At 37.5% G+C, this 16788-nt stretch overlaps 1 long non-coding RNA gene and 1 other non-coding gene across 4 annotated transcripts in view; one reads left to right on the forward strand and one right to left on the reverse strand.

The window, feature by feature from the left end:
- The window catches only part of LOC104854057, a 182112-nt gene that overhangs the window by 117423 nt on the left and 47901 nt on the right, over positions 1-16788 (reverse strand). The window lies entirely within an intron of this gene.
- LOC117283933 lies at positions 13141-13331 on the forward strand. The gene has a single exon (XR_004514996.1). It is a non-coding gene; the product is annotated as a U2 spliceosomal RNA (small nuclear RNA).

Here is a 16788-nt window from a genome sequence, read left to right on the forward strand (position 1 = left end):
TATATATATATACATACATACATACATACATACATACATACACACACACACACACACACACACACTCGTAAATGATATATAAGGATTTACAAGCTAGGCTTACAATGGCTGCCTGCAGAGTGAGATGTGGAACAATGCAAAAAGGCTTAGAGCTCACTGTAGAGTCCCATGCAAGTTTGTGTGGGGAAGTGGAAGAGTCCGCATTGGAAGGCTGAAGAGTTTGTGCTGGAAGCTTGAAGAGCCTGCACAGCAAGGAGACAGATGTCCAAAAAAAGATAGTGAAGACTAGAGATTGTTCAAAGCAGCAGAAGCAAGACTTTCTTCTTTTTTCCTTTTTTATTCCACTGAGGCTACAAGCCTGTTGGCTGGTGCCACACACATCCAGGATGAGTCCTCCCTCCTCAGTAAGTCACTCATACAGACATACCCAGAACTGCACTAGGTGTTTCTTACTCAGGTTGACACCACAACTATCACAATCCATTCTTTGTTAATTTGACAGATATATTTCCTTAAAGCATAATCTCCACATTCAATAGCAAGTTCATAATTATGCCTAACATGATACTATCCTGGATATAAACTAAAGTACACTAATTCTCTCCCTGAATAGAAGGCAAAGATTCCTTTTAGTGATGGTTATTCCTAATATTTCATAGCTTAAATATGTTACAAGGAGGAAAATTTAAAAATATCTGCTTAATATATGTGCATATATGCACAAGTTTATTGACCAAATAGGAAAGAACAGTTACAATTATACTGTTTGTGTCTGTAACTGGTCACACAGCTATAGCTGGTATTTATAATTACCTTTTACTGCTACCTATTCTGTGTTCCTTTGGCCTTCAGCAAGCAGCTCAGCAAGCCAAGGTACAGGTCTTAATTTCTTTCCTGGTGTAGTAGCCCATACTTTTATTCTTGAAGATTCTGGCCATTTTTCATCCAAGCTTCGATTGGGTTGTAACCTCCCACTGATCTTAATAACAGGGCATAGTAATATAGGAGGGTCCCTAAAACATCTCCAGTACTGCAAGTATAATCTTCCTTTCCTCCATTATAGAGTAATAGTTCAATTTCCCTGTGGTACTCTGGATCATCACCCCTCCAACAGCATAATTCCCTTTTTAGCTTCTTTAGTCAAAAGGATGAGCCCAAAATGATCTAGAGTAGGCCTTAGCTTCCAGTTCAATGGAATCATCGTTGTGCTTCTTGAAGCCTTCCTCTCCATGAAACTAAGATTTATTTCTAGGCCAGCAGAGCATAAGGTTGTGAAAACAGGAAGCAAAAATTCTGCTTACCATCCTACTTCCACTTCAAAATATGTACAGTCTTTTGAAGAACCTTGTCTCAGACCTGCCAAGTATTGCACCTTGCTGGCACTGTAACTGCATCTCCAAAAGGCCATTCACCTTTCTATCAATCTAGCTCATTCTGAATGGCGACAAGTATGGTAAGACCAGTGAGCCCATTGCCTTACTTCCTGGCTGTGAAATCTGTTCTTTGGTTAGGAGCAATGCAATGTGGAATACCACGACAGTGGTAAGTCACTCTATACATCCAAGGATGGTAGTTCTTGTGAAGTATTATGTGCAGAGAAGTCTAATTCATACATGGAATAAATGTCTGTGCTATTAAGGACAAAGTACTATCCTATCAATGACGAAAGTGGTCAATCTGCCATCAGGTTGCAGGCTGATCACCTCAGGGAATGGTGCCAAACAAATGACTCAGTGTTAGTTTCTGCAGCTGGCATATCGGGCATTGAGCAGTGGCTGTAGCCAGATAAACCTTCACAAGTGGAAGTCCATGTTGCTGATCCCATGCATAACCTCCTCTGCTGCCCCTATGGCCATGTTCTTTATGAGCCCACTGAGCTAAGGAAATGGATGGCTAAAAAAACAAAAGACAAAAACAAAAACTGACTGCTATTTACAAAACAAACCATCTTATTCATTTGATTATTAAAATCTTATTATGCTTATTACCTTTTGGTGAACATTTAGATAGAATGTGGATATTTAAACATTCTTTGCTTATATAGCAAGGTCTGTCCACATACCTTCTCCCCAAATATCTTTGTCACAAATTTTGCAATCATGTTCCTTCCAAGACCCTGACCATATGGTCAGGCTACCGGTGACAGCCCATGAATCAGTATATAGTCACATATCCAGCTATTTTTTCTTCCAGTCAAAATGTATGACTAGGTGCAATGCCTGAAATTCTGCCACTGTTATGTCCTAAAAGGGGGTGCTGTAGCACTGCCATTGTCCACTTTTCAGTAGTACCTGAATAACATGCACAATCATCTGGAAACCAGGCCCTAGACTTTTCTTGGTCTGTCCCCTGATAGTATAGGATACCCCATGAAGCCATAGGTACATGCTGGGAAACAGAAAGCACTACAGCAGCAGTAGAACATGGAAATTTTGGTGACTTCTTCATGTAATTTAATTATGTCCTCTGAACCTGCTTTGGCTTGATCATATATTTACCACATCCATTGAATAATGGGCTATTGCTGTGCATATCCAACTTTATGATTTTGTGGATCAGATGATACCGAGCTCCTGAGTGGCAGCTCTGATTGTGTGGTAGCCTGATGTCCCATGGTACCGCGTTCAATTTCCACTAAGGTATAGTAACAGGTCAGGAGCTGCTTTCCAAAGGAAGAGTAGTTGTCTGTAGATGATGGCAGAGCCTTGCTCCAAAATCATTAACACATCTGCTGTGATTCACCTATGGAGGTCTGCCAGAGATTCTAAACAGCATCCTTGTCTGCCACTGAAACCTCTAATATCACTGGATCTGTGGAGTCATATGGGAAAGCAGCCTGGACTTGTTGCAGAGCCTTCATTTGTTCTGGGAACCACTCAGAACTAGCTCTCTGACTCAATAGGCAAATGGGCCAGAGTAAAATGCCTAAGCAAGGAATACGTTGCCTCTAAAATACAAATAGGCTCACTAGGCATTATGCTTTTTTGTTGTTGTTGTTGTTTGTTTGCTTTAGAGGTAAGCAAGGTGCAACAACTTTTTATTCAAGTTAGAAGGGCTATCTATACATGTCCTAAACCACTGATCTAGAAATTTCACTGAGGTAGAGAGACCTTGATTTTATTTGGATTTACTTTCCATTCTTTTAATGCAAATGCTTTACTAACAAGTTTGGAGTGGTTGCTACCTGCTACTCAATTCAATCAGGCCAATACCATCAATGTGATGAATCAGTATGATATCATGTGAAGATGAAAGATGACCCTGTGAATTAAGCTGTGACACAGGGTTAAGAGTTAATATAACCCTGAAGTAGGACAGTGAAGGTATACTGTTATGTTTGCCAGCTGAAAACAAACTGCTTCGGGTGGGCCTTATGGATAGGTATAGAAAAGGCATTTGCCAAACCAATAGCTACATACATGTACCAGGAAATGTATTAATCTGCTCAAGCAAGGAAACTATGTGGTATAGCAGCTGCAATTGGAGTAATCCACAGTCATTTTCCAAGACCTGCCCATCTTCTGCACCAGTCACATAGGAGAATTAAATAGGGGATATGATGGGAACCATCATCCCTACATCTTTTAAGTCCTTGATAGCTGCACTAATATCTATAATCCTTCCAGGGACTCAAAATTGGTATTGGTTTACTATTTTCCCAGATAAAATCAACTCTAATGGCTTCTATTTGGCTTTTCAAAAAATAATAGCCCTCCCAGTACAGATTAGGGAACCAACATGAAGATTCTGCCAAATGCTAAGTATATCTACCTCAATTATATATCCTGGAGCATTGGAAATAACTTCAAAAGGGATTCAGAGACCTACTGGACCCACTGTGAGTCAGTCAGTCCTTTGTTAAAACTCCATCACCTGACCTTCATAGACCCTTACTCTTACTGCAGTGCTATGATCATATTTTAAATCCCCTGAAATCAGTGTTAGCTCAGAATCAGTGTCCAGTAGTCCCTGAAATGTCTGATTATTTTTCTTTTCTCCAGTGAAGTTACCCTGGTAAATGGCCTTAGGTCCCTTTGGGGAAGGATGGGAGAAAAAAAAATATGACAGTATAAGTTTTTGGTGGCTCAGTGACATACTCGACCCCTGCCACTCTGAGATCTAATTAAACCCATTGCCTTTAAGTTTCCCCATTGAGTGGCTGCAGTCCCTACTGTAAGGTCTGGCATAGAGAAAAGAAATGACAGTTATCTTCAGGGATGTTGGTGTTCCTGTCATGAATCTGTTTCTTAAGGTATTAGTGAAGGGTACATTTTCTGGATCATCCCAGTGTCAAAGATTGGGTTTAACCTGACAAATCCACTCCAGCATTCTCATTTCCCTAAGCCTTTGAATCCCTTCATCCATAGTAAACCAAGGAATGTCAGGCATCTCTGACTCATTCACAGCGGGCCATCTTTTGATCCATACTCTGATAACTAGACAAATAAACTACTGACACCTTTTTTAAAAGCTCAATGAACTGCAATATTAAATTCAGAATCTCTACTTAATGTGCCCATATTGACAAACTCAGTCTGATACAGGTGTATGTTTTTGCCACTATTATCCCACACCCATAAATCCATATTTGTTCATCTGACCTCTTCTTATAAGAGTTAGAAAATTCATTTGGGTGTGGTGGTGTAGGCCTGCAATACCAGCACTAAGGAGGCTCAGGTAAGAGGATTGCTGCAAGTTCAAGGCTACAGGTGAGTTCAAGACCAGCCTGGACTACATACTGAGACCCTGTCTCAAATCGCTCCCTAAAAAAAGGAGTTAAAAAGTTCAAGAAGTTCTTTGAAAGTGTAGAAGACCTTCTCATGAGTCATATTATGCACCTCACCTTTAGGAGCTTTCTGACATTTGAGCCTAAAGCCCTAGAGACAAAAAAGTAGGTGGTGATATTGGGTCCTGAGGAGTGTCAGCACTTTTATGCTTGGTAATTCCATCAGGCAGCACAAGATTAGTTTCATCAGGTATAAAAGGAGGGATGCCTCCACCACTGTGAGTAGGGCAATCACTTCCTTTGACAAAATAATCTCATTAGGATTTAGGAGCTCAAAGTTCCCAGGCTTATCAGGATTCTCTCAAGCATTACCATCCCAGTTTATGGTCGCCCATTCTTTTCAGATCAGCACCTTCACTCCAGACACCTTTCAAGGCTGAATACTAAACACACCATATTTCAGCCAATCATATTATAACAGCTTGTATTTGGGCTTCTGCAGTTTTAGTCCTGTAGCTAAAGGAGAGAAAAATTCGCTTTCAAGACGACACACTTAGAAACTTTTAGATTTGTTCCCCCATCCTGCAGCACTAGGAATCAAACACAGGACCTTGTGCTTACAAGGCAGATGTGGTGCCACTGAGCCAAATCCCTGGCCCAGAAACTTTTAGATCTTTAGTGTGTCTGGAGCTGGGAATTTGAATCCTTTAGTTCTTTATTTTTCTTTATTAGTCTTAACAATTAGAAGTCTGTTTTTTTTTTTCTTTGCTTTTCTTTTTTGGTACTAGGGATCAAACTCAGGACCTTGGCATTTGCAGGCAGGCATAGTGCCCCTGAGCTATATCCCTGGCCAAATTTTTTATTTTTATACAGATTGAACATGATTTTCCTTTACTTGTTTGTCCAGAGATGATAAGAATAACCAGCGAGTATCATTATATATCCTACTGTGCTAAAAATATTCAAAAGTATTGTGTATAGTCTCTAAACTCCTTGCATCTCACATGTTGGGAATCAGGATAATCTACATTTCATATTACTTTAAATATTTCACTGACTGTGTGTAGTCCACATAATATCAAGAGACTACAGCAACTTTCTGTCTCATCAAATTAGAGAGCCAACTCCAAAAACCATTAAACTCATTAAAGAAATCAATCCTTAAAATTTTGTTGCTCTAGACCCACACCTCATACCAAAATTGGTATCATTTAGGGTTCACTACAAGAGCAGATCGATATATGCAGAGTCTGTCAAAAAATGTGTACCACTTCAGGAAAAGAAAAATAATAGGATTTTTTTTTCAACAGATGATGTTATCATTGTAGGGGGCACCCTAGAGGATGCCATATATCACAGAAAACCATTACATTGGTGGCCCTTAGAGAAGAAAGTAAAAATATATGTGTGGTAATCTCGATGACCAAGGTTACCCAAGCAGTAGTTTGTTGTATTAATAAATGTCTGGAAGCTAATGGCCATCACTTTGAGCACCTCTTGTAATTGCAGAGGCTAAAGGTAACTTGTATTAATCTTATGATGTCTCAATGAATTTAGCATTAAAATATTTGTTTTTCTTTTCCCAAAGTGTGTGTGTGTGTGTGTGTGTGTGTGTGTGTATACACATATATTTATATGGATTTACAAGGTAGGCTTACAGTGGCCACCTGCAGAGCCTGGAATGAAAGAATGCAAAAGGGCCATCTGCGCACAGCAAAGTCAGAGGATCCAGTAAGAAGGTCTGGAGCTTACCGCAGAGTCCCAAGCAAGTCTGTATGTGGTAGCCGAAGGGTCTATGTTGGAAGATGGGTCTGCATTGGAAGATGGAAGAGTCTGCACTGGAAGCCTGAAGAATCTGCACTAGGAGTCTGAAGATGGACATCCAAAGACCCCTAAAGGCAAAGACTGGAGCTCTTTCAAAAAAGCAGAAGTGAGATTTCTTTCTTCTTTCCTTTTTTTATACCATTGAGGCTACAAGCCTACCAGTCGGTGACATGGGCACCTACACCCAGGGTACAACTTCCCCCTTCAGTAAGTCAATCATCCAGACACACCCAGAATTGCACCAAAACCAAGCTGCTAGGCATTTCTTATTCAAATTGACACAACTATTACACCGTCTTTCAAAAGCAAGGGAGAAATGCAAAGAATTCTCAGATAAATTAAAGCTGAAGGAGTTGTTACTGCTAGTTCTGCCATTTAAGAAGTTATGAAGAGCTGGGTGTCTCAGCATTTTGGGAGGCTCAGGCAGGAAAACAACAAGTTCAAGCCCAGTTTGGGCAATTAAGTGATTTAGCAAAACCCTGTCTCACAATAAAGAGTAAAGGGAGATGGGCTGAGCATGTAGCTCAGTGTGAATGCTCTGGGTAAAATTTTTAAACAGAAAGGAAAGAATTACAAAGAGAGTCCTTCAGATTGAAATAAAAGGATAGTATTAAATAATACAAAACTAACTAAAGAAATAAGAATCTCAGCACAAGTAAACATATGAAATCATAAAAACTAGTTTTTATTTGCTACATGACTCAAGAAATTAGTGCATTATAAAATAATTATTAATTTGTGTTTATATACAACCAGAAATGTAATTGTGCCACCCCCAAAGCCTCCAGAGTAGTAGCATTTTCCAAAAGTCCAAGTCTCATCTGAGAATCAAGGCAAACTTTTAGCTGTGAACCTCTGTTTAAATCAGAAACAAGTTACATAATACCAAGATACAATGGCACAGGGTAAGCATTCTCATTTCAAAAGGGAGAAATGGGTGGATAGAATATAATTGGATCAGCCTAAGAATAAAACCCAGCAGTAAATCCTAAGTTCCTTATCTGCCATCTGGTGAACATGGTGGTAAAATGCAAATTCCAAAGGGTGTGAGTGGCCCCACCCCTATGATTTTGCCACTCATACACCACACAATTTCCTTCTTGGACTGATTCTACTCACAGCCTGCAGCTTTCTGTGGTAGACATTTCACATTCCTGGCCATCTCCAACTTTCTGGGGTCTCTACGACACCTTTAGCTTTATTCTCACAACTTCATGTACTGCTCTTTCTGAGGCTCTTTGTTAAGATTTCTCTTTGAAATCCTGAAGAAAGCCTCCCTGATCCCACAACTCTTGCATTCTGCATGCCTGTAAAACCAGCATCACATGGACAACACCAAGGTATGCCATCACTGGAAGCAGCAGACCAGGGCTGCAGTGGCTTCTGAATGACTGGATGGCTGAGCATGACAGAATTAATGCAGGAAACGAAATCTCTAGAAGGCTCTTCTTGAACAAGGGTCCCAAGGATTACCTTCTCAAATGAAGTTTACACTTTTGTGCCTTTGAGTCTTTCATGAGTGGGGTCTTGATGATTTCTGAGATGCCCTTGAGGCATCTTTCTTCTTGTTTCTGTATTTGGTTACTTTTAATTTTTTATTTTTGTACCAGGGATTGAACATGGGTCCTTGTGCTTGTGAGGCAGGCAGCAGAAACACTGAGCTAAATCCCCAGCTCTGTATTTGGTTATTTTTAAATGGGTCTTTTATCTTTAGTTTCAAGACCTTCTTTGGCCCCAATTTTTGTTTGTTTGTTTGTTTGTTTTTTGAGACAGGGTCTCACTATGTAGTTGAGACAGACCTGGAACTCACTATGTAGCCCAACCTGGTATTGATCTCATAGTAATCCTCTTGCCTCAGCCTCCTGAGTGCTGGGATTACAGGCATGTGCCACTATACCTGGCTGGCCCCAATTTTATACATGCTTTTTGGACCAAAATTTAAGTTTTTCAAACAAAAAAAATTTTTTTTGGTCTTTTGCCCCTGGTTTTCATTATAAATCTGGCTAAAATTAGTCTGTCATACTGGTCCCATGGTCTGAATGTCAGGCTATTTTAAAATTCCTCCACCAGATTAATTAGTGTACCACTCTTAATCTTAGTCTCTGAAGACTCTCAGTACTTTTCATGGGCAAAATAAAGACAAATTTTTCTGCCAAAAAGTAACATACATGCCTTTAGTTCAACTGCCAATGGAATCCTTCTTCCCAGCTGAAATCTTTTGGACCTGGTATTTACTGCCTGCATTCTGGTCTTCTGAGCTCTGACCAGAATTATCCATCAGAGTTTGCTTACAGCATTCTAAGGTAACTCTAGACTTTCCAATCAGTTCTTCAAAACAGTTCCAAACACATCTAAACCTCATGATCAGGTATAGTCACAGTAAGAACAACATTCCTGGTACCAATTTTCTGTATTAGTTATCATTGCTGAGACACATAATACCTTAAACACACAACTTAAAGTGTGGTTTAGTATGGCTCACAGTGTCGAGGAATACAGTCCATAGGTGGCTGTTTCCAAGATAAGCATGTGGTGGAGTAAATCTGCTCAGCTGATGGCAGCTGGGAACCAGAGCAGACAAACAATGCCCAAGAGAAATGTGCGAGGGACCATATGTAGGTAATGGATGAGGGATCATACATAGTACCTAAGACCATCACCTGCCTAGTCAATGCCAGGAGCATGATTTACTAATCTTCTAGGCATTTCTTAATTAAATAAAGGTGACTTATCAGGAGTGACAATCACATGGTTTCAGAAGTGTAAGTCCATGATCAGCTAGATTCATTGCTTTTAGGCCTATGGAAAGGCAGAAGTATCATAGTAGATGTGTGTGATACAAGAAAGCTGCTCAACTCATGGCAGCCAGGAAGTAGATAGAAAGGGAAAGACTCAGAAGGGAAGGATCCAAGGACCAGATATAGTTCCCAAGGTCACCTCCAAGATCCACTCCATTCAACTAGCCAACATCTTCTGTTTCCATCACCTTCCAGTAATGCCTTCAAATTATGATGTCATCCGTGTAACAGTCCACTGAAGAATTTAAAGTCCTCATGATCAGCTGCTTCCCTCAGACTCATCAGCAATCAAACTTTCAAAACGCTAAGACTTTTGGGGGATATACTATATCCAAACCCTAACATTTACCTACTATCATATTAAAATAGCTCCAAATAGATCAAATACCTAAATGTAAGAGCTCAACCTATAAAATTCTCAAAAGAAAACATAGGACAAAATTTTCACTGCATTGGATTTGATAATGATTTCTTGAATATTAGATGAAAGGCACTGAAAACTAAAGAAAGAAGAGCTCTCCTGCCTGGAGCCACCATCACTCCAGCATCAGGAAGGTAGCCTGGGCCCCGAACTACCATGGGAAAGAGAGCCACGCCTTCTCCCACCTGGAGCCGCCATCGCTCCAGCATCAGGAAGGTAGCCAAGTGGACACCCCTGAATCCCCATAACTCCCGTTACCCCCCCATGCACTCTCAGACCTCCTGATTGTGACAGTCTTTGGACCCACTCTGCAGAGGCAAAGGTGGTCATAAAGGGTATTTTTCTGAGTTCCCAACTTTGAACATCTTTAAAGAAAGGGCATGGGAAATCTGTAGTAGAATGGTGTGGAGTTCAACCATTCAGAAGGTAGGGGAACTCAATCTGGGCCTTGCATCCCGAGGTCAGTCTGCGTCATGGGGTTCAGCCATCAGCTAGCTGAGATCAAGGGTCTTGCGTCCTAGCTCTAAGCCATTAAATGGTAAATATACTATATTGAAAAATTTGTTCACTGCAGACATGTTCTGGACTGCTTCCTGATTTCAATTTAATTCAAATGGTTTAAGGGTGATACATGAGTGACTACCACAGGTGGTCAGTTTCCAAGTTGTGCTTGATCTTAATGTGTTGCTGATTGTATCAGTTGGGATAAAGGATTGTGGTTGATTTGATGAGCTGTTTTCTCTGATGTTATGAAGATGAGAATGTCTGTGGGTCATTAGAGACTCAGAAGTTAGGGCACAACTATCCAAGGACAGCCTGACAACAAAAATAAAAATGAGAAAACACTTAAGCAAGACACAAAGACAGATTTCCAGTTCACCAATGGCAAACAGTAGGGCAAATGAGGATGAAAAGGCTGACAGTGAACCACCAGAACACCCTGAACTCAAAGCATAGGAAGTAACAAAACAGATCAATCAGGCTCTAGAAAGATTCAAAACAGAAATAATTTCCCAGATAACCATAGAGATAGTGAGCAAAATGTAAGTCGTGATTCGAGACTCTAGAGCAGAAACTAACAAAAAATAGATGAGCTCAGGACCACGACAGAAGCCATGAAGGCCCAGCATAAGAAAGAAATGGAAAAAATAAACGCCCAATATAGGAAAGAAATGGAATCTATAAAACAGATTCAAACAGATATCCAGAAGATTAAACACTCCACTGAAAGTATATGCAACTGAATAAAAGAATGCGAAGATAGACTCTCACATATAGAAGATGAGATTGCAGTCAGTGACCATGAAAAGAGAGGTCTCTTAAAAACAGTAAGAGATCATGAGAAATTGATCAAACAACTCCTAGATGATGCAAAGAAGAATAACATAAGATTGATAGGAATCCATGAAGTAGCAGGAGAAAATACAAATGACTTAAAAAAGCTGTTCACAGAATTAATGGCAGAAAACTACACAAATAGAGAAGAAGAATTTGGCATTCAGATAACTGAGGCATAAAGGACCCCAACTAACCACAATAAAAAAAATCTACACCTAGACATATAATAATCAAGACCCCAGAAACCCAACAGAAGAACAAAATACTACAAGCAGTAAGAGAAAAGAAACAAATCATATGCAAAGGAAAGCTCATCAGAATCACAGCAGACTTTTCAACACAAACTCTTCGGGCAAGGAGAGCCTGGAATGAGATATTTCAAGTCCTAAAAGAGAACAACCTCCAACTTAGACTGATGTATCCTGCAAAACTCTCTTTCAGAATGGATGGGGAAATAAGACACTTCCATGACAAAGAACACCTGAGAAACTACATGAATACCAAATCAGCACTATAAGCAATTCTAAACAAGATACTAGAAAAAGACAATGAAGGCAACAACACCATGAGGCCCAACAGAGCAAATCAAATAGGCAAGGCAAGAAATTAAAAGGAGAAGGTGAAAAAGTAAAGAGTCAACAAAAGGCTAATAACATGTCAATAATAAGTCAGTACATATCAGTTATAACCATCAATGTCAATGGCCTCAACTCACCAATCAAGAGAAATAGACTGGCAGAATGGATTAAGAAGCAAAATCCAACAATATGTTGTATACAAGAAACACACCTAGTGCAAAAAGGAGCCCATAGATTGAAAGTGAAAGGATGGAAAACAATTCTCCATGTGACAGGAGCCCAGAAAAAAGCAGGTGTAGCAATCTTATTTGCAGAGAAAGCAAATTTCAAACCAAAACTGATTCTAGTATTACTGATGTAGGACAGTACTGCATCATACCTCTGTGAATGTAAAATATCTAGTACCTGCTTTATGATACATAGTAGTGACCATGCTTTATCAGAGCTATATTTAATGATATTACTCTAGAATGCTCTCTTTCCAGATGATGATTAAGATGCTAATAAAAAAAAATGGTCCCAGGTACCACAACAGCAACAGAACTTTGCTGTTTTCTGGATATTATTCTTTGTTTTTTTAATGCAATGTGCTGAATGTCTATAATTTTGTTCAGATGACTGCAGAACCTGGAAAAGCTGTTGCTGCTATTGATGCATAACATACTGATATTATTGGTCTTTTTATATAAATATAAATATATATATATATACATATATAATTTGAATTTTTGGAAACTTTAACGGTGCTGTCAACTTTGGAAAAAGTTATCTCAATTTACTGTGTTGAGTTGGCATTGTTCAGAAATGGACAGCCATATTGGTCTAGAAATGTTAATTATTTTTATTTTTATTTTTTTTTCTTTTCGTACAGGGATAATGAACTGTATTACATATGTAAGGTCATATATACGTGGGTTTGATTATAGAAACTAATATTCTTTAAATAATGAAAAAAAAAGAATAAGATAAGACTACAAGAGCAAGAAGCAATTTAAATATGTTAAGGGACCATTTTCATCTTCAGAATTAAGGATTATTTTCATCTTACATCATTGCCTTTTCAGTTTTATTTTAGGAGTCCCCATTTTTAATGTTCATACAGAGATTTAACTGAAACAGTAGTGTGAAAAACTATAATAGTACACAGGATCCTAATGAGATAATTAATAATGTGAAATAGGAAGTAAAGGGCTAAAGGTGTAGGGAAAGTGGAAATGGTGGGGGAAAGGTAATAAGGGAAAGGAAAAAATATAAGAAATTGAAAAAATGGAAATAAAGTGTTTGTAAATGGGGAGGGGAGGAGAGGGTGAAGGGAGGGCAGGGACAAGGGGAAAAATGAGAATCAAGACCTATTATGTAAACGTACAGGATCCCAATAATGAATATAACTGTATTGTATACCTAGATTGTACCAATAAACTCAATAAAAAGAAAAAAAAAGAAGAGACAATTTCTATAGCTTCTCAGCCTTTTGGCTAAGATCAAGTGTAGTATCTGTTCTTATCAGCATAATGTCTGATATGTCCTCTATCCAAGTACAATATATTATATAGATTTTTGGAGCTGGGAGATGGAACAGGAGCTTGCTCTGTCCACTCCATGCATCGACCTGGTATTGCAGTACCTCCAGGAACACTGCGCCCTTCTGGGGAATAAACATGGTACTTAAAATAAAAAGAGAGAGAGAGAGACAATTTCATGAAAACTGAAATCTTTTTGGCATCAAACTATACCTTTAACAGAATAAAAAAGAAATTCACAAAATGTTTGAAAATATTTGCAAATCACATTATCCAAAAAGTGATTAATATCCAGAATATAGAGAAGTCATACTATTAAGCATAGTATCAAAACCTGTTTCTGAAAACTACATTATCATAAAATCATCAATGTGAATTTGTTTTCATTGAGTGTTGTTTCTCTTGGTTTTTGCTCAAGCATGTTTTTTCTTGTGCATGTTTTTTATTTTGATTTAACACCAACGAATGTTTATAAAAGCAATTGGGTTTTGGATTTTATTTTTCCCTAAAAAATAATTTTTGGGAGTGGGCAAGTTCCCTAGCAACTATCTAGAATGTAAATCACATCTGAATTTCAAATAATGTGAAGCTGGTTTTCAGTACCTTCCTAGGCTAATTTATTTCAGGGTTATCATTTCTTCTACATTTAATTAGATATTAGTTCATTCTTAGTAGGCATTGAATATCAATATTTCCCCTATGCTTCATAATTCTGAATACCTTATTCAATTTCTTAGATTTCTAGCAGTGTTTATTTTAGACAGAGATACTCATATCCACAAGGAATTGGCAGATACTCACATGGATAAATCATCTTTAAATGCTGAAGTTATCTGTCTTGGATGTCCCTAAAATTGACTTCATAATTTTTCAGTATGTTGTATCACAGAGTCATATATATATAGATATATATATATCTATATATATATCTATATATATCCATATATATACACACACAAATACATATACACATATATATATACATGTATATGTATATATATGTTTTAGTATCACAGTCTTATGTATATATATATATACACATACATATACATGTATACATATACGTGTATGTGTGTGTGTGTGTGTGTGTATATATATATATATATATATATATATGTTTTGTTTTTGAACCCAGGACTTGACATAGGTTAGGCAAGCCTACTAATGAGCTCCATGCACAGCCCACAGAGATCTTTTTGTTCAAATTACATAATCTATCATTATTATTAGAACTCAAGCTCTATATTTTACAAAAGCCCAGCCTGGACAAATTAATGATTTAGTGAGACCCTATGCCAAAAAAAAAAAAGTGTTGGAGATGTAGCTCAGTGTGAAGGCCATGGGGTTCAATCTCTAATGTCACACATACAAAAACAAAAAAATAAATAAAATAAAAAAGGGAAATAAACATCTGCTATTAGTTTAAAATACAAATTCCTGGGCCGGGGATTTCGCTTAGTGGTTCTACCGCCTTTCTTGCAAGCACAAAGGCCTGAGTTCAATCCCAGTACCATAAAAAAAAAAAAAAAAAAAAAAAAATTCCTGATTCTCTCTCCAATCCAGCTGAGTCAGAATTGCATTTTAAAACGAGTCCCAGTTCACCAAGTTCATATATATAAAAAAATATATATATCATACTCATGTATACAATACTTCACCATTTGTTCATAAATTACCACTTTCCACATGAATTAATGGAAATAATTTTCTTTTAAACAAAAGTTCCAGGTATAATTTGCATTTAAAAAATGCAACTAGGTGGGCCAAGGATTTGGCTCAGTGGTTCCACTGTCTGCCTCACAAGTGTAAGGGCCAGAGTTCAATACCCGGTACAAAAAAAAAAAAAAAATGCAATTAGGTAAACGAAAAGACAAAAGTGAAACCTATCTCTATTATTTCAAAGTAATCTTTCTGAAATAGATAAGCAAATATACTAGCAAATTTTCTACGTGAAAACTTTTTCACACATATTTCTGATTATTTTGTTTAAATATAAACTTCAGCTTAAAGTATGACCAGATATCTATATTTATATATGTAAAACATGAAAAGAGCCATGTGAAGAAAACTTTATCTCATTAATAAGATCTAGATATGTTCTAGCAGTAAACTAATCAGTAATAGAAACCATTTTATCTTTTACAAAACATTTTTTTTTTTTAGTCAGGGTCTTACTATGTAGTTGAGACAGACCTGGAACTTACTATATAGCCCAGGTTGGTCTCGAACTCACAGCAATCCTCCTGCCTCAACTTCCCAAGTGCTGGGATCATAGGCATGCACCACCATGCCCGGCTACAAAACATTTTAAATGATAAAGGTGAACATTAAAGAATATATTTAAACTTAGTCTGATGAATCTTAAAATTTCATGTTTAGGAAGAAATAATTAACATTTTTCCTCTTATATAATTCCAGTGGCATATTGAACAGTTTCTGTTTCTCCTGGATGTTTTAAATGTTTATAGCTAGCATTTATTTAATTTTTGTTTAGGCAAGCTATACACAGTAACTTTTATTTAACTTGACTGAGAATTTAGTTCCTTTTAACTTTGTAATGTCTGTGAACATTGTCTTACTAATTTCCTCCAATTTCCTTTTTAACACGATCTTCAAAATTCAACACAATTTTCTTGCTTAGTGTTGCTGGAAAAAAAACAGAGCACATAAATGCATTCTTTCACTTATATGTTAGCTTTTACATGATTATTGCTTTGCCAGGTAGGAACATTTTAATCAGTTTTACTCCCCTAAAATTTGTTCCCACCTATCGCTTTGCCATATTCATAAATATTTTGCACAGTTCTTGATCTACTAATTCAACTTGATCACAATGCTTCCCAGAAAACTATTCATTCTCTCAGAATCTTATATATGTAAAACATGAAATGAAAAGAGAATCTTTTCAGAATCCTAATCTCTGGTAAAAGGTGACCTTCAATTGTGTTGACTCTCCTTCATGGGATTTTGAGTCATAGACTTACTCTGTCTCTTAAAACCAATGTTTTTGTTCCTGCCCTGTAACTGACCTGCTCTGTAAAACATTCCATGAAACATTTTGCAAAAAAATAAACTCAAACTACACATAATCAGGGAAAAAGAAAAAGCCAACAGGGCAAATCAGCAAGGTTAAAAGAGAATTAACTAATCAAAGAATTGGGGACCATACTGCCAGTCAATTCTAATTATTCAGGTCAAAAGAATATTTTGCTTTGGCATGAATTGTATGAGTTGGCTATGTGATTCTGAATTCCAATTATAATTGTATCAGGCTCTGTTCTCTAACCCTAAAACACTACTTCTCAGTCTAAAGAACAACTCTACACTGGGGATCTACAGTACTGAGTTTGATAGTGAAATACGGGCTTAAAGGAATTATAAGTTTACTTTAACATTTAAATTATGTACATAATTTTTTATACTTTTTGATATTTCTATTCAAGCCCAATTTATCTTTTTAAATATTAAAATCAGGAAATCTGGACTGAGGGAATGGCTCAGTGGAAAAGCACTTACTGAAATCCACAAGGCTGTGGTTTAATCCCTAGCACTGATGGAGGGAGGGAAAAGAGGAAGAGAGAAT

Source organism: Fukomys damarensis, unplaced genomic scaffold (genome assembly GCF_012274545.1).
Source record: "Fukomys damarensis isolate Sample0158 unplaced genomic scaffold, DMR_v1.0_HiC HiC_scaffold_32, whole genome shotgun sequence".
Taxonomy (NCBI): domain Eukaryota; kingdom Metazoa; phylum Chordata; class Mammalia; order Rodentia; family Bathyergidae; genus Fukomys; species Fukomys damarensis.